The 20,718-nt window shown below is 48.4% G+C and overlaps 1 protein-coding gene across 1 annotated transcript in view; it reads right to left on the minus strand.

Annotated features, from left to right (window-relative positions):
- The window catches only part of LOC147092842 (neurexin-2-like), a 1,315,750-nt gene that overhangs the window by 424,006 nt on the left and 871,026 nt on the right, over window positions 1-20,718 (minus strand). The window lies entirely within an intron of this gene.

The raw sequence follows: 20,718 nt of genomic DNA on the forward strand, positions 1-20,718 counted from the left end.
GGATCGGGACAGCACTGTGTCACATTACGGATTATATACAGGATCGGGACAGCGCTGTGTCACATTACGGATTATATACAGGATCGGGACAGCGCTGTGTCACATTACGGATTATATACAGGATCGGGACAGCGCTGTGTCACGTTACGGATTATATACAGGATCGTGACAGCGCTGTGTCACATTACGGATTATATACAGGATCGGGACAGCGCTGTGTCACATTACAGATTATATACAGGATCGGGACAGCGCTGTGTCACATTACGGATTATATACAGGATCGGGACAGCGCTGTGTCACATTACGGATTATATACAGGATCGGGACAGCGCTGTGTCACATTACGGATTATATACAGGATCGGGACAGCACTGTGTCACGTTACGGATTATATACAGGATCGGGACAGCACTGTGTCACATTACAGATTATATACAGGATCGGGACAGCGCTGTGTCACATTACAGGTTATATACAGGATCGGGACAGCGCTGTGTCACATTACGGATTATATACAGGATCGGGACAGCGCTGTGTCACATTACGGATTATATACAGGATCGGGACAGCACTGTGTCACATTACGGGTTATATACAGGATCGGGACAGCACTGTGTCACATTACGGATTATATACAGGATCGGGACAGCGCTGTGTCACATTACGGATTATATACAGGATCGGGACAGCACTGTGTCACATTACGGATTATATACAGGATCGGGACAGCGCTGTGTCACATTACAGGTTATATACAGGATCGGGACAGCGCTGTGTCACATTACGGATTATATACAGGATCGGGACAGCGCTGTGTCACATTACGGATTATATACAGGATCGGGACAGGGCTGTGTCACATTACGGATTATATACAGGATCGGGACAGCGCTGTGTCACATTACGGATTATATACAGGATCGGGACAGCGCTGTGTCACATTACGGATTATATACAGGATCGGGACAGCGCTGTGTCACGTTACGGATTAAATACAGGATCGGGACAGCGCTGTGTCACATTACGGATTATATACAGGATCGGGACAGCGCTGTGTCACGTTACGGATTATATACAGGATCGGGACAGCGCTGTGTCACATTACGGGTTATATACAGGATCGGGACAGCGCTGTGTCACATTACGGATTAAATACAGGATCGGGACAGCGCTGTGTCACATTACGGATTATATACAGGATCGGGACAGCGCTGTGTCACATTACGGATTATATACAGGATCGGGACAGCGCTGTGTCACATTACGGATTAAATACAGGATCGGGACAGCACTGTGTCACGTTACGGATTATATACAGGATCGGGACAGCGCTGTGTCACATTACAGATTAAATACAGGATCGGGACAGCGCTGTGTCACATTACAGATTATATACAGGATCGGGACAGCGCTGTGTCACATTACAGGTTATATACAGGATCGGGACAGCGCTGTGTCACATTACGGATTATATACAGGATCGGGACAGCACTGTGTCACATTACGGATTATATACAGGATCGGGACAGCACTGTGTCACATTACGGATTATATACAGGATCGGGACAGCACTGTGTCACATTACGGATTATATACAGGATCGGGACAGCACTGTGTCACATTACGGATTAAATACAGGATCGGGACAGCGCTGTGTCACATTACGGATTAAATACAGGATCGGGACAGCGCTGTGTCACATTACGGATTATATACAGGATCGGGACAGCGCTGTGTCACATTACGGATTATATACAGGATCGGGACAGCACTGTGTCACCTTACGGATTATATACAGGATCGGGACAGCACTGTGTCACATTACGGATTATATACAGGATCGGGACAGCACTGTGTCACATTACGGGTTATATACAGGATCGGGACAGCGCTGTGTCACATTACGGATTATATACAGGATCGGGACAGCGCTGTGTCACATTACAGATTATATACAGGATCGGGACAGCGCTGTGTCACATTACGGATTATATACAGGATCGGGACAGCGCTGTGTCACATTACGGATTATAAACAGGATCGGGACAGCACTGTGTCACATTACGGGTTATATACAGGATCGGGACAGCGCTGTGTCACATTACAGGTTATATACAGGATCGGGACAGCACTGTGTCACATTACGGATTATATACAGGATCGGGACAGCGCTGTGTCACGTTACGGATTAAATACAGGATCGGGACAGCGCTGTGTCACATTACGGATTATATACAGGATCGGGACAGCACTGTGTCACATTACAGGTTATATACAGGATCGGGACAGCGCTGTGTCACATTACGGGTTATATACAGGATCGGGACAGCGCTGTGTCACATTACAGGTTATATACAGGATCGGGACAGCGCTGTGTCACATTACGGATTATATACAGGATCGGGACAGCACTGTGTCACGTTACAGGTTATATACAGGATCGGGACAGCGCTGTGTCACATTACGGATTATATACAGGATCGGGACAGCGCTGTGTCACATTACGGATTATATACAGGATCGGGACAGCGCTGTGTCACATTACGGATTATATACAGGATCGGGACAGCGCTGTGTCACGTTACGGATTAAATACAGGATCGGGACAGCACTGTGTCACATTACGGGTTATATACAGGATCGGGACAGCACTGTGTCACGTTACGGATTATATACAGGATCGGGACAGCACTGTGTCACATTACGGGTTATATACAGGATCGGGACAGCGCTGTGTCACATTACGGATTATATACAGGATCGGGACAGCACTGTGTCACATTACGGGTTATATACAGGATCGGGACAGCGCTGTGTCACGTTACGGATTAAATACAGGATCGGGACAGCGCTGTGTCACATTACGGATTATATACAGGATCGGGACAGCACTGTGTCACATTACGGGTTATATACAGGATCGGGACAGCGCTGTGTCACGTTACGGATTAAATACAGGATCGGGACAGCGCTGTGTCACGTTACGGATTATATACAGGATCGGGACAGCGCTGTGTCACATTACGGATTATATACAGGATCGGGACAGCACTGTGTCACATTACGGATTATATACAGGATCGGGACAGCACTGTGTCACATTACGGATTATATACAGGATCGGGACAGCGCTGTGTCACATTACAGGTTATATACAGGATCGGGACAGCGCTGTGTCACATTACAGATTAAATACAGGATCGGGACAGCACTGTGTCACATTACGGATTATATACAGGATCGGGACAGCGCTGTGTCACATTACGGATTATATACAGGATCGGGACAGCGCTGTGTCACATTACAGGTTATATACAGGATCGGGACAGCGCTGTGTCACATTACGGATTATATACAGGATCGGGACAGCACTGTGTCACATTACGGATTATATACAGGATCGGGACAGCACTGTGTCACATTACAGATTATATACAGGATCGGGACAGCGCTGTGTCACATTACGGATTATATACAGGATCGGGACAGCGCTGTGTCACATTACGGATTATATACAGGATCGGGACAGCGCTGTGTCACATTACGGATTATATACAGGATCGGGACAGCGCTGTGTCACATTACGGATTATATACAGGATCGGGACAGCGCTGTGTCACATTACGGATTATATACAGGATCGGGACAGCGCTGTGTCACATTACGGATTATATACAGGATCGGGGCAGCACTGTGTCACATTACAGGTTATATACAGGATCGGGACAGCACTGTGTCACATTACGGGTTATATACAGGATCGGGACAGCACTGTGTCACATTACGGGTTATATACAGGATCAGGACAGCGCTGTGTCACATTACGGATTATATACAGGATCGGGACAGCACTGTGTCACATTACGGGTTATATACAGGATCAGGACAGCGCTGTGTCACATTACGGATTATATACAGGATCGGGACAGCACTGTGTCACATTACGGGTTGTATACAGGTTCGGGACAGCGCTGTGTCACATTACGGATTATATACAGGATCGGGACAGCACTGTGTCACATTACGGATTATATACAGGATCGGGACAGCGCTGTGTCACATTACGGATTATATACAGGATCGGGGCAGCGCTGTGTCACATTACGGATTATATACAGGATCGGGACAGCGCTGTGTCACATTACGGATTATATACAGGATCGGGACAGCGCTGTGTCACATTACGGATTATATACAGGATCGGGACAGCGCTGTGTCACATTACGGATTATATACAGGATCGGGACAGCACTGTGTCACATTACGGATTATATACAGGATCGGGACAGCGCTGTGTCACATTACAGATTAAATACAGGATCGGGACAGCACTGTGTCACATTACGGATTATATACAGGATCGGGACAGCGCTGTGTCACATTACGGATTATATACAGGATCGGGACAGCGCTGTGTCACATTACAGGTTATATACAGGATCGGGACAGCGCTGTGTCACATTACGGATTATATACAGGATCGGGACAGCACTGTGTCACATTACGGATTATATACAGGATCGGGACAGCACTGTGTCACATTACAGATTATATACAGGATCGGGACAGCGCTGTGTCACATTACGGATTATATACAGGATCGGGACAGCGCTGTGTCACATTACGGATTATATACAGGATCGGGACAGCGCTGTGTCACATTACGGATTATATACAGGATCGGGACAGCGCTGTGTCACATTACGGATTATATACAGGATCGGGACAGCGCTGTGTCACATTACGGATTATATACAGGATCGGGACAGCGCTGTGTCACATTACGGATTATATACAGGATCGGGGCAGCACTGTGTCACATTACAGGTTATATACAGGATCGGGACAGCACTGTGTCACATTACGGGTTATATACAGGATCGGGACAGCACTGTGTCACATTACGGGTTATATACAGGATCGGGACAGCGCTGTGTCACATTACGGGTTATATACAGGATCGGGACAGCGCTGTGTCACATTACGGGTTATATACAGGATCGGGACAGCACTGTGTCACATTACGGGTTATATACAGGATCGGGACAGCACTGTGTCACATTACGGGTTATATACAGGATCGGGACAGCACTGTGTCACATTACGGGTTATATACAGGATCGGGACAGCACTGTGTCACATTACGGATTATATACAGGATCGGGACAGCACTGTGTCACATTACGGGTTATATACAGGATCAGGACAGCGCTGTGTCACATTACGGATTATATACAGGATCGGGACAGCACTGTGTCACATTACGGGTTATATACAGGTTCGGGACAGCGCTGTGTCACATTACGGATTATATACAGGATCGGGACAGCACTGTGTCACATTACGGATTATATACAGGATCGGGACAGCGCTGTGTCACATTACGGATTATATACAGGATCGGGGCAGCGCTGTGTCACATTACGGATTATATACAGGATCGGGACAGCGCTGTGTCACATTACGGATTATATACAGGATCGGGACAGCGCTGTGTCACATAACGGATTATATACAGGATCGGGACAGCGCTGTGTCACATTACGGATTATATACAGGATCGGGACAGCACTGTGTCACATTACGGATTATATACAGGATCGGGACAGCGCTGTGTCACATTACGGATTATATACAGGATCGGGACAGCGCTGTGTCACATTACGGATTATATACAGGATCGGGACAGCGCTGTGTCACATTACGGATTATATACAGGATCGGGACAGCACTGTGTCACATTACGGATTATATGCAGGATCGGGACAGCACTGTGTCACATTACAGATTATATACAGGATCGGGACAGCACTGTGTCACATTACGGGTTATATACAGGATCGGGACAGCACTGTGTCACATTACGGATTATATACAGGATCGGGACAGCACTGTGTCACATTACGGATTATATACAGGATCGGGACAGCACTGTGTCACATTACGGGTTATATACAGGATCGGGACAGCGCTGTGTCACATTACGGATTATATACAGGATCGGGACAGCACTGTGTCACATTACGGGTTATATACAGGATCAGGACAGCACTGTGTCACATTACGGATTATATACAGGATCGGGACAGCGCTGTGTCACATTACGGATTATATACAGGATCGGGACAGCGCTGTGTCACATTACGGGTTATATACAGGATCGGGACAGCGCTGTGTCACATTACGGATTATATACAGGATCGGGACAGCGCTGTGTCACATTACGGGTTATATACAGGATCGGGACAGCACTGTGTCACATTACGGATTATATACAGGATCGGGACAGCACTGTGTCACATTACGGATTATATACAGGATCGGGACAGCACTGTGTCACATTACGGGTTATATACAGGATCGGGACAGCGCTGTGTCACATTACGGATTATATACAGGATCGGGACAGCACTGTGTCACATTACAGATTATATACAGGATCAGGACAGCACTGTGTCACATTACGGATTATATACAGGATCGGGACAGCACTGTGTCACATTACAGATTATATACAGGATCAGGACAGCACTGTGTCACATTACGGATTATATACAGGATCGGGACAGCGCTGTGTCACATTACGGGTTATATACAGGATCGGGACAGCGCTGTGTCACATTACGGATTATATACAGGATCGGGACAGCGCTGTGTCACATTACAGATTATATACAGGATCGGGACAGCGCTGTGTCACATTACGGATTATATACAGGATCGGGACAGCACTGTGTCACATTACAGATTATATACAGGATCGGGACAGCACTGTGTCACATTACGGATTATATACAGGATCGGGACAGCACTGTGTCACATTACGGATTATATACAGGATCGGGACAGCGCTGTGTCACATTACGGATTATATACAGGATCGGGACAGCGCTGTGTCACATTACGGGTTATATACAGGATCAGGACAGCACTGTGTCACATTACGGATTATATACAGGATCGGGACAGCGCTGTGTCACATTACGGGTTATATACAGGATCGGGACAGCGCTGTGTCACATTACGGATTATATACAGGATCGGGACAGCGCTGTGTCACATTACAGATTATATACAGGATCGGGACAGCGCTGTGTCACATTACGGATTATATACAGGATCGGGACAGCACTGTGTCACATTACAGATTATATACAGGATCGGGACAGCACTGTGTCACATTACGGATTATATACAGGATCGGGACAGCACTGTGTCACATTACGGATTATATACAGGATCGGGACAGCGCTGTGTCACATTACGGATTATATACAGGATCGGGACAGCGCTGTGTCACATTACGGGTTATATACAGGATCAGGACAGCACTGTGTCACATTACGGATTATATACAGGATCGGGACAGCGCTGTGTCACATTACGGGTTATATACAGGATCGGGACAGCGCTGTGTCACATTACGGATTATATACAGGATCGGGACAGCGCTGTTTCACATTACGGATTATATACAGGATCGGGACAGCGCTGTGTCACATTACGGGTTATATACAGGATCGGGACAGCGCTGTGTCACATTACGGATTATATACAGGATCGGGACAGCACTGTTTCACATTACGGATTATATACAGGATCGGGACAGCACTGTGTCACATTACGGGTTATATACAGGATCGGGACAGCGCTGTGTCACATTACGGATTATATACAGGATCGGGACAGCGCTGTGTCACATTACGGATTATATACAGGATCGGGACAGCACTGTGTCACATTACGGGTTATATACAGGATCGGGACAGCGCTGTGTCACATTACGGATTATATACAGGATCGGGACAGCGCTGTGTCACATTACGGATTATATACAGGATCGGGACAGCGCTGTGTCACATTACGGGTTATATACAGGATCGGGACAGCACTGTGTCACATTACGGATTATATACAGGATCGGGACAGCACTGTGTCACATTACGGATTATATACAGGATCGGGACAGCACTGTGTCACATTACGGATTATATACAGGATCGGGACAGCACTGTGTCACATTACGGATTATATACAGGATCGGGACAGCACTGTGTCACATTACGGATTATATACAGGATCGGGACAGCGCTGTGTCACATTACGGGTTATATACAGGATCGGGACAGCACTGTGTCACATTACGGATTATATACAGGATCGGGACAGCACTGTGTCATATTACGGATTATATACAGGATCGGGACAGCGCTGTGTCACATTACGGATTATATACAGGATCGGGACAGCACTGTGTCACATTACGGATTATATACAGGATCGGGACAGCACTGTGTCACATTACGGGTTATATACAGGATCGGGACAGCACTGTGTCACATTACGGATTATATACAGGATCGGGACAGCACTGTGTCACATTACGGATTATATACAGGATCGGGACAGCACTGTGTCACATTACGGATTATATACAGGATCGGGACAGCACTGTGTCACATTACGGATTATATACAGGATCGGGACAGCGCTGTGTCACATTACGGGTTATATACAGGATCGGGACAGCACTGTGTCACATTACGGATTATATACAGGATCGGGACAGCACTGTGTCACATTACGGATTATATACAGGATCGGGACAGCGCTGTGTCACATTACGGATTATATACAGGATCGGGACAGCACTGTGTCACATTACGGATTATATACAGGATCGGGACAGCACTGTGTCACATTACGGGTTATATACAGGATCGGGACAGCACTGTGTCACATTACGGATTATATACAGGATCGGGACAGCGCTGTGTCACATTACGGATTATATACAGGATCGGGACAGCGCTGTGTCACATTACGGCTTATATACAGGATCGGGACAGCACTGTGTCACATTACGGATTATATACAGGATCAGGACAGCGCTGTGTCACATGAGATTAATTGAATCTTACAGCACAGGAGGAGGCCATTCGGCCCATCGAGTCAGCGCCGGCTCTTTCGACGAGCAATCCAATCAGTCCCACTCCCCCCGCTCTTTCCCCATATCCCTGCAATTATTTCTCCTTCCAGTATTTATCCAATTCCCTTTTGAAGGCTCCTATTGAATCTGTGTCCACCGCCCTATCAGGCAGCGCATTCCAAATCCTCACCACTCACTGCGTAAAAACCTTTTTCCTCGTGTCGCCTCTGGTTCTTTTGCCAATCGCCTTAAATCTGGGCCCTCTGGTTACCGACCCTTCAGCCATTGGAAACAGTTTCTTCTTATCTACTCTGTCTAAACTCTTCATGATTGTGAACGCCTCAATCAAATCTCCTCTTAGCCTTCTCTGCTCCAAGGAGAACAAGCCCAGCTCCTCCAGTCTCTCCACGTCACTATAATCCCTTAACCCTGGAACCATTCTGGTAAATCTCTGCTGCACCCTCTCCAAAGCACAGTACCGATACCGGGCTGTGTTACAGAAAAGATTGTGTGTAACCGCGGGACTGAACTGTGTTGTATTGCAAATTACAGCCAGGACTGAGACAGCGCTGTATTGCGTATATATCCTGTGGAGGACGAGGTCAGGGCTGTGTTATATTACATATAAAATACAGCGCTGTGTTACAATAGAGAATATCCTCGGAAATGCTCCTTTTCAGGCCTCGGGTTTATATCTCTTGCACACCATAACCTGTAGCTGCTGAATTAATATTCTAACTCTTTATTACTAAAACAACTAATATAAAGCGTTTAATAATAGAATAATTACCTCTGCTGTAGCACTTAATTTAATAACCACTTGTTGCAGACCCATTGACGATCATAACTTATAATTACTAACTAATAATGTCTTTGCGTTATAGGCCTATTAACTATAATTAGTGGCCTGTTGACTCTGTGTGCTGTTGTCTCGCTGACTGTAATAATTCCTCTTTACAGACCCATTGACACAATGAGCCATAATCACTGGCCTGCTTTTCTCCCCTCACCGTTCGCCTCCCCGCCAGCTCCGCTCCTGAAAACCTGCGTCTCCGAGCTTTCGTGATCGCGGGTCCGCGGTGCTGCATCGTGTTGGGGCAGCGTTTCCGCTTTAAGACGCAAATTGCGCCCAGAGGGGGGGTTGGTGAATCTTTGGAATTCTCTGCCCCAGAGGGCTGTGGATGCTCAGCCGCTGAGACTATTCAAGACTGAGAGCGATAGATATTTGGACTCGCAGGGAATCGAGGGATGTGGGGAGCGGGCAGGAAAGCGGAGATGCATAAGAACATACATAAGAAGTAGGAGTAGGCCATACGGCCCCTCGGGCCTGCTCCGCCATTCAATAGGATCATGGCTGATCCGAACCTAGACTCACGTCCACTTCCCTGCCCTCTCCCCGTAACCCCTAATTCCCTTATCTGCTAGGAAACTGTCTATCTCTGTTATAAATTTATTTAATGTTGCAGCTTCCACAGCTCTCTGGGGTAGCAAATTCCATAGATTTACTGCCCTCTGAGTCAAGAAGTTTCTCCTCATCTCAGTTTTGAAAGCGCAGCCCCTTATTCTAAGATTATGCCCCCTAGTTCTAGTCTCACCCATCAGTGGAAACATCCTCACCGCATCCACCCGATCAAGCCCCCTCACAATCTTATATGTTTCGATAAGATCGCCTCTCATTCTTCTGAATTCCAATGAGTAGAGGCCCAACCTACTCAACCTTTCCTCATAAGTCAACCCCCTCATCTCCGGAATCAACCGAGTGAACCTTCTCTGAACTGCCTCGAGAGCAAGTATGTCTTTTCTTAAATATGGAAACCAAAACTGTACGCAGTATTCCAGGTGTGGCCTCGCCAATACCCTGTATAACTGCAGCAAGACTTCCCTGTTTTTATACTCCATCCCCTTTGCAATAAAAGCCAAGATTCCATTGGCCTTCCTGATCACCTGCTGTACCTGCATACCAACCTTCTGTGTTTCATGCACCAGGACCCCCAGATCCCTTTGTACTGTAGCACAGTGCAGTTTCTCTCCATTTAGATAATACAGTAACTTGCTCTTTGAGTTTTTCTGCCAAAGTGCATAACCTCACACTTTCCAACATTATATTCCATCTGCCAAATTTCTGCCCACTCACTTAGAGATGAGGTCGATGATCAGCCGCGATCTCACTGAATGGCGGAGCAGGCTCGAGGGGCCGAGTGGCCTCCTCCTGCTCTTAATTCTTATGTTCTTAATAGCGTCTGTTTTGAAAAGCGTCTTTTTTTCTCTCTCACTCGCGCGTTCCCGCTCAAGCCCGCTCGCTCGCTCGTCGGCGCACGCAAATTCCGCCGCGGACCGCCGCGATCAGGGCAGCGTTTTTACAACGGTGCTTGTTCTTTTCAAAATTCCTTGCTTCAAAAAATATTCCTTGATGTCTTTAAGAGTGGTAACCTGGTGCGGTTTGATTCACACAGCTGAAAATGGGCTCATCACAACAAAATAATCATTTTTAATCAGAGTGTCGAGTTCACCAACTGTGAGTAACCTGATTTTAAATGACTGAAAATTAGGTAATTAAAATTTACAGAACTAGTTATATTGGGGTACAGTCATCAGTTGCAGAGTAAGTTTAAAAAAAATTATACTCAAAAGCTTTTATGTTAACCTTGTCTAGAATCTCGGTTAGACCACACTTGGAGCACTGTGCACAGTTCTGGTCTCCATATACCTCGGTTAGACCACACTCGGAGCACTGTGCACAGTCCTGGTCTCCATATGCCTTGGTTAGACCACACTCGGAGCACTGCGCACAGTTCTGGCCTCCATATACCTCGGTTAGACCACACTTGGAGCACTGTGCACAGTCCTGGTCTCTATATACCTTGGTTAGACCACACTTGGAGCACTGTGCACAGTCCTGGTCTCCATATACCTTGGTCAGACCACACTTGGAGCACTGTGCACAGTCCTGGTCTCCATATACCTCGGTTAGACCACACTCGGAGCACTGTGCACAGTCCTGGTCTCCATATGCCTTGGTTAGACCACACTCGGAGCACTGCGCACAGTTCTGGCCTCCATATACCTCGGTTAGACCACACTTGGAGCACTGTGCACAGTCCTGGTCTCCATATACCTTGGTCAGACCACACTTGGAGCACTGTGCACAGTCCTGGTCTCCATATACCGTGGTTAGACCACACTTGGAGCACTGTGCACAGTCCTGGTCTCCATATACCGTGGTTAGACCACACTTGGAGCACTGTGCACAGTCCTGGTCTCCATATACCTCGGATAGACCACACTTGGAGCACTGTGCACAGTCCTGGTCTCCATATACCTTGGTTAGACCACACTTGGAGCACTGTGCACAGTCCTGGTCTCCATATACCATGGTTGGACCACACTTGGAGCACTGTGCACAGTTCTGGTCTCCATATACCTTGGTTAGACCACACTTGGAGCACTGTGCATAGTTCAGGTCTCCATATACCTTGGTTAGACCACACTTGGAGCACTGTGCACAGTTCTGGTCTCCATATACCTTGGTCAGACCACACTTGGAGCACTGTGCACAGTCCTGGTCTCCATATACCTCGGTTAGACCACACTTGGAGCACAGTGCACAGTTCTGGTCTCCATATACCTTGGTTAGACCACACTTGGAGCACTGTGCACAGTTCTGGTCTCCATATACCTTGGTTAGATCACACTCGGAGCACTGTGCACAGTTCTGGTCTCGATATGCCTTGGTCAGACCACACTTAGAGCACTGTGCACAGTTCTGGTCTCCATATACCTTGGTCAGACCACACTTGGAGCACTGTGCACAGTCCTGGTCTCCATATACCTTGGTTAGACCACACTTGGAGCACCGTGCACAGTCTTGGTCTCCACATACCTCGGTTAGACCACACTTGGAGCACTGTGCACAGTTCTGGTCTCCATATACCTTGGTCAGACCACACTTGGAGCACTGTGCACAGTCCTGGTCTCCATATACCTTGGTTAGACCACACTTGGAGCACCGTGCACAGTCTTGGTCTCCACATACCTCGGTTAGACCACACTTGGAGCACTGTGCACAGTCCTGGTCTCCATATACCGTGGTTAGACCACACTTGGAGCACTGTGCACAGTCCTGGTCTCCATATACCTCGGATAGACCACACTTGGAGCACTGTGCACAGTCCTGGTCTCCATATACCTTGGTTAGACCACACTTGGAGCACTGTGCACAGTCCTGGTCTCCATATACCATGGTTGGACCACACTTGGAGCACTGTGCACAGTTCTGGTCTCCATATACCTTGGTTAGACCACACTTGGAGCACTGTGCATAGTTCAGGTCTCCATATACCTTGGTTAGACCACACTTGGAGCACTGTGCACAGTTCTGGTCTCCATATACCTTGGTCAGACCACACTTGGAGCACTGTGCACAGTCCTGGTCTCCATATACCTCGGTTAGACCACACTTGGAGCACAGTGCACAGTTCTGGTCTCCATATACCTTGGTTAGACCACACTTGGAGCACTGTGCACAGTTCTGGTCTCCATATACCTTGGTTAGATCACACTCGGAGCACTGTGCACAGTTCTGGTCTCGATATGCCTTGGTCAGACCACACTTAGAGCACTGTGCACAGTTCTGGTCTCCATATACCTTGGTCAGACCACACTTGGAGCACTGTGCACAGTCCTGGTCTCCATATACCTTGGTTAGACCACACTTGGAGCACCGTGCACAGTCTTGGTCTCCACATACCTCGGTTAGACCACACTTGGAGCACTGTGCACAGTTCTGGTCTCCATATACCTTGGTCAGACCACACTTGGAGCACTGCGCACAGTCCTTGTCTCCATATTATAAAATGGATATCGAGGCACTGGAGAGGGTGCAAAAAACATTTACAAGGATGATCCCAGAACTGAGAGGTTATAACTATCAGGAAAGATTGAACAGGCTGGGGATCTTTTCTCTAGAAAAGAGAAGGCTGAGGGGTGACCTGATCGAGGTCTTTAAGATTATGAAGGGGTTCGATAGGGTCAACGTAGAGAAGATGTTTCCACTTGTGGGGGAGACCAGAACTAGGGGCCATCAATATAAGATAGTCACTAATAAATCCAATAGGGAATTCAGGAGAAACTTCTTTCCCCAGAGGGTGGTGAGAATGTGGAACTCGCTACCACAGGGAATGGTTGAGGCGAATAGCAGAGATACATTTTAGGGGAAGCTGGATAAACACATGAGGGAGAAAGGGATAGAAGGATATGGTGGTGGGGTGAGATGAAGAGGGGTGGGAGGAGGCTCGTGTGGAGCATAAACACCGGCACGGACCAGATGGCCTGTTTCTGTGCTGTAAGTTCTACGTAATACTATGTAACCAACTATCAGGAGTTGTGGGTCGCGTGTGGTTCCTGTGCCACAGGATAGATAACCCTGCTCTAAAGTGTTGAATCCTAGCTGGGTGTAGGTTGGTGCCAGTGAGCATCCTTTGGTACCTCACTCCAATATTCGCTCGTTTCACGTCTGAACCATGAAGGTGAGTGTTCACGGACTATTCACGGAGCGACGGGAAACATCACAGCCCAGCGCTGCCCTCAGCTGACGTGTACAGGTGTACACTCCCAGCAAGGAGGACACTGGGCCTCCATCTGCAGCGGTAACTCTGGCCAGTTTTCCTTCTTCGACAAGAGAGAGTCTAACCACCGCCCCTTAACATTCAACGGCATTACCATCGCCGAATCCCCCACCATCAACATCCTGGGGGTCACCATTGACCAGAAACATAACTGGACCAGCCACATAAATACTGTGGCTACAAGAGCAGGTCAGAGGCTGGGTATTCTGCAGCGAGTGTCTCACCTCCTGACTCCCCAAAGCCTTTCCATCATCTACAAGGCACAAGTCAGGAGTGTGATGGAATACTCTCCACTTGCCTGGATGAGTGCAGCTCCAACAACACTCAAGAAGCTCGACACCATCCAGGACAAAGCAGCCCGTTTGATTGGCACCCCGTCCACCACCTTAAACATTCACTCCCTCCACCACCGGCGCACCGTGGCTACAGTGTGTACCATCTACAAGATGCACTGCAGCAACTCGCCAAGGCTTCTTCGGCAGCACCTCCCAAACCCGCGACCTCTTCCACCTAGAAGGACAAGGGCAGCAGGCGCACGGGAACACCACCACCTCCAAGTTCCCCTCCAAGTCACACACCATCCTGACTTGGAAATATATCAGCACTGTGGGAGCACCTTCACCACACGGACTGCAGCGGTTCAAGAAGGCGGCTCACAACCACCTTCTCAAGGGGCAACTAGGGATGGGCAATAAACGCTGGGCCTTGCCAGCGACGCCCACACCCCATTTTTTAGAAATTCAGCGAGATAAGCACAGACTGCGTGTCAACCCTAGGACCTTTACTGGTCTGGATGGTTCTCCCCGGATAAACTCACCGAGCTACCAAGGGAATCCCTGGAATAATTCTGTATGGAATTAACCCACTAACTCTAACATCTCCCAATTTTACTCGACTCATCCACTACAGAAACTGTAAACCAGCTTGTGCGTCACGGCGACACCCCACTGTGAACCGTGTTGCGACATCAGCAGGGAAGCAATCTGTGATAACTCACCGCTCGCATCGGAACATAGGAGGAGGCCATTCAGCCCCTCGAGACTGTTCCGCCATTCAATGAGATCATGGCTGGTCAGTGACCTAACTCCATCCACCCGCCTTTGCCCCGTATCCCTTAATACCTTTGGTTAACAGAAATCTATCAATCTCTGATTTAAAATTAACAACTGGTCTAGCATCAGTTGCCGTTTGCGGAAGAGAGTTCCAAACTTCTACCTCCCTTTGTGTGTAGAAGTGTTTCCTAACTTCACTCCTGAAAGGTCTGGCTCTAATTTTTAGACTCTGCCCCCTAGTCCTAGACTCCCCAACCAGCGGAAATAGTTTCTCTCTGTCTACCCTATCTGTTCCCCTTAATATCCTGAAAACTTCGATCAGATCACCCCTTAACCTTCCAAATTATTACTAGATTGATTCCTGGTATGAGAGATTGAGTAGAATGGCTTTATTTTCTGTGGAGTTTAGAAAAATGGGAGGTGATTTCATTGAAATCTATAAAATTCTGAGGGGGATTGACAGGGTAGATGCTGAGAGGTTGTTTCCCCCTGGCTGGAGAGTCTCGAACCAGGGGGCACAGTCTCAGGATAAGGGGTGGGCCATTTAGGACAGAGGTGAGGAATTTCTTCACTCAGAGGGTGAATTGTTCCCCTTAATACCTTGAAAACTTCAATCAAATCACCCCTTAAAATTCTAAATTCCAGGGAATACAACCCTATTTTGTGTAATCTCTCCTCGTAACCTAACCCTTGGAGTCCGGGTATCATTCTGGTAAACCTACGCTGCACTCCCTCCAAGGCCAATATATCCTTCCTAAGGTGTGGGGCCCAGAACTGCTCCCAGTGCTCCAGGTGTGGTCTAACCAGGGCTTTGTACAGCTGCAGCATCGCTTCTACCTCAAAGGAAACTGTCGCTTTTTGATGTAAGTTATGTGCTGACCTTACTTATGACCTTTAGGCCTAGAAATTCGGTGGGCTGCGCCACCAGTTAGCGCCTAAAGAGGGCACTCAGTGGCTTTAGCGCCACTGGCCGCGCCTCCCGTGATATTTAGCGGGCCGCTAATGGCGGCGTTAGCCTGTAGCGCTGCGTCGCCACCGATGACGTCATCGGTGTGTGCAGCGCCCCGCTACCGCCCCGATCGCGATATTTGGTCGCGCCCGCCTCTGTAATGCCGATCGCAAATCGCGCCTGGTTCACGGGGCCTACCTGTGGCGGCAGTGGCGCAAATTAAGGTGGAGGTGCGGGGCGGCCGTTTTTTCTGTGGCAGCCTGCCAGCACCTCCGTCCCCAGCCTCCTGATCCCCCCGGGCAGTGCCGGCTGTGTCCCGAGAGCCCGGCACTTCTCCTCGGTGCCGGGCTCTTTTGCCGGCACTCGCGATCGGTCATCGTGCTGGTGCAGACCCCTCCCCCTTAAGAAGGGGAGGAAGGCCTGCAGTACCGCAGCGCGCCGTGCCGCAGCGAGTTTCAGCGCCCCAAGAGGGATGCGGGGCGACTCGAGCCTCGCCCCGTGTCCCTCTTGGGGCGCTCAAACTGAATTTCCGGCGGGCACAACGGCTCCGGTCGCAGCGGTAATTCCGGCGCCCAGGCGAGCTTGGCGCCCCGTTTGGGGCTCCACCGAATTTCTAGGCCTTAGTGTTTCAGCCGGTAGGTGCAATGAAACTAATGAAGGAGAGTCGCTCAGGTCACTGTGTGCGTGGTGACGATGTCAATGAGCTCAAAATGAACATGGTTCTGATTACACCTCATATATATTGACCAGAGCAATTCAGCTACTTACATTATTTTGGCACCCTTAGTATTAGTGCCCAAGGCACTTCACAACAGCAACAACAACAACTTGTATTTATAAAGTGCCTTTAACGTAGTAAAACATCCCAGGGCGCTTCACAGGAGCGATTATCAAACAAAATTTGACACCGAGCCACATAAGGAGATATTAGGATAAAAGCTTGGTCAAAGAGGTTGGTTTTAAGGAGCCTCTTAAAGGAGGAGAGAGAGGCGGAGCGGTTTAGGGAGGGAATTCCAGAGCTCAGGGCCCAGGCAGCTGAAGGCACGGCCGCCAATGGTGGAGCAATGGATGCTCAAGAGGCCAGAATTGGAGGAGCGCAGAGATCTCGGAGGGTTGTGGGGGCTGGAGGAGATTACAGAGATAGGGAGGGGGCGAGGCCACGGAGGGATTTGAAAACAAGGATGAGAATTTTGAAATTTTGCTTAACCGGGAGCCAATGTAGGTCAGTGGGCACAGGGGGTGATGGGTGAACGGGACTCGGTGTGAGTTAGGACACGGGGGCAGCAGAGCTTTGGATGAGCTGGGTGGAAGATGCTTCCTATGTTGTTACGTTTCTATCTCAGCTCAGCCCAACTCTGAACTCGGCTGAAATCCAAACACAGGTCCGTCAGGAGTCACGGGCTAGCAATCAGGAGCAGGGATCCTGGCTCTGATTCTCCCCATCCGAACCCAGGGCGCTGAGGTTAATTGTAGTGTCCCTGGTGAGGTCAATCAGGATCAACACAGATTAGGAATCAATTTCACAACAGGTTATGGAACTGACGTGGGAAAGGATGGGGAAAGCGAGATAGCAAAGGCGCATTTTAACGTCATTTTCAGGCGAAACGGCAGATGTTTAGATTGATTCTTAACGACTGAGCATCCACAGCCCTCTGGGGTTGAGTATATTCAAGGCTGAGATCGATAGATTTTTGGACTCTAGGGGAATCGAGCGATATGGGGATCGGGTGGGAAAGTGGAGATGAGGTCGAAGATCAGCCATGATCTTTGACATGAATCTTGTCATTTATGTGGAAATGACTTATGAAATGATACTGGGCGGCCTGCTGGTGGCGCTGTCCAGGGAGAGTATAAATACTCGGGCATGGGCCCAGCTTGCTCAGGACATTCTTTAACAGGAACTAGTGAAGGACACAACTAGACCTCCCTGTTGAATATCAGTTGATTAAAGCTTTGTTTAACGCTTAGACTAAGTGCCTAGTAGTTTTCTTGCGTCAATCTTATTGAATGGCGGAGCAGGCTCGAGGGGGCGAATGGCCGACTCCTGCTCCTATTTCTTATGTTCTTATGCTCGGCATAAGGGTCACAAGAATGATTCCCAGCTACTCAGAGAGGTTTAAAGAGTTGTGTCTATTTACTTTAGAGCAGGGTAGATTTAGAGATCTTTAAAACAATGAAAGGGCTGGTTTGGGCACCTACTGATCGATCAGTTGAGGGTGACACATTGGGGCGGACTAGGGTTGATGTAAAAAGACTGCTGAGCACTTGGTTTGAGTATCAAGCAAGGCTTTAATCAACTTGTTTCAAAACATGGAGGTCTAGTTGTTCTTCACTAGTTCCTGTCTTACAAAATGTCCCAGGGCAAGCTGGGCCCACGCCCGAGCATTTATACTCCTTGGACGGCGCCACCAGCTGGCCACCCAGTGTTACTTCATGAGTAGTTTCTTTATGATGATGAGATTCATAACAAGGGTGTCAATTCAATCAATTCAATTTTTATTTGTCATATATGCAGCAGACGTGTGTACTGCACAATGAAATGTTGATTTTTACGAGTCCTCCCAACATTGGAATAAATATGGCATAGCAATGATAAAATACTAATAGAAATACAGTAATAATAAATAAAACAACAGTAATAAATAATAATAAATTATTCGTTCATGAGTCTTATGGCCTGGGGGTAGAAGCTGTTTCGAAACCTGCTGGTACGAGACCGTATGCTTCGGTATCTCTTACCGGACGGGAGCAGGGCGAAGAGGTTGTGGCTGGGGTGGCTCGCGTCTTTAATGATTCTCAGGGCCTTCCCCCGGCACCTCTCAGGGTAGATATCCTGCACAGCAGGTAGTTTAATTCCTATAGTATGTTGTGCTGCTATAGGAATTAAACTACCTTTAAACTTTTTTACACAGCGAGTGGTTAGGATCTAGAATGCGCTGCCTTTAAACTACGCAAGTGTGGGAAAAGGTTCGACGTTGGCGGTTCTTCTCTACACAGGGAGTAGTGTGCCTCTGGAATGCGTTGACGGGTTGTGCGGAGTGTGCTGACTCTCTGTATTGCCTTCAAGAAGGGAGCGGGAGCGGATCCTGACTGGGGCAGAGATCGCATTCTATAAAAAGTAAGTGCTTTAAAAGTTACATTTTTGGACACGATGGGAATCAAGGAATATGGGGATAGCGCGGGAAGGTGGCGATGAGGTAGAAGATCAGCCATGAGGCGTTCAAAATCATGAGGGGTCTGGACAGAGTAGATAGAGAGAAACTGTTCCCATTGGTGGAAGGGTCGAGAACCAGAGGACACAGATTTAAGGTGATTGGCAGAAGTACCAAAGGCGACATGAGGAAAAACTTTTTTACGCAGCGAGTGGTTAGGATCTGGAATGCGCTGCCTGAAAGGCTGGTGGAGGCAGACTCAATCGCGGCTTTCAAAAGGGAGTTGGATAAGTACCTGAAGGAAAAAAATTTGCAGGGCTACGGGGAAAGGGCGGGAGAGTGGGACTGGCTGAGAGTCGGCACGGGCTCGATGAGCCGAATGGCCTCCTGCTGTGCTGTAATCAGTCTATGATCTTACTGAATGGCGGAGCAGGCTCGAGGGGCCGAATGGTCTCTTGCTGTGCTGTAACCAGTCTATGATCTTACTGAATGGCGGAGCAGGCTCGAGGGGCCGAATGGTCTCCTGCTGTGCTGTAACCAGTCTATGATCTTACTGAATGGCGGAGCAGGCTCGAGGGGCCGAATGGCCTCCTGCTGTGCTGTAACCAGTCTATGATCTTACTGAATGGCGGAGCAGGCTCGAGGGGCCGAATGGCCTCCTGCTGTGCTGTAACCAGTCTATGATCTTACTGAATGGCGGAGCAGGCTCAAGGGGCCGAATGGTCTCCTAATTCTTATGCTCGTACATTCTTATTCCGATTTACTAGGCTTGCTGTCGTTGACCCTTGACCTGCCCACCTTTGCCAGATGCTGATCGCAGCAGGTGCCCTTCTGAACCTAGCAATAAAGCCAGTCACGCTGCTGACAACCGTCACTTGCATTCAAACAAAATTGGGTTTGTCACGGTGATAATCTGGGGAAGCGCAACCTTCCGTCCTGTGAAGAGGAACGCCGGACCGGGCTTGAGGTCTGAGAGGGTGCAGAGGAGATTCACCAGGATGTTACCTGG

The sequence above is a fragment of the Somniosus microcephalus genome, unplaced genomic scaffold (assembly GCF_052327205.1).
Source record: "Somniosus microcephalus isolate GS21.2 unplaced genomic scaffold, FLI_Smic_1.0 unresolved_chr2, whole genome shotgun sequence".
Taxonomy (NCBI): domain Eukaryota; kingdom Metazoa; phylum Chordata; class Chondrichthyes; order Squaliformes; family Somniosidae; genus Somniosus; species Somniosus microcephalus.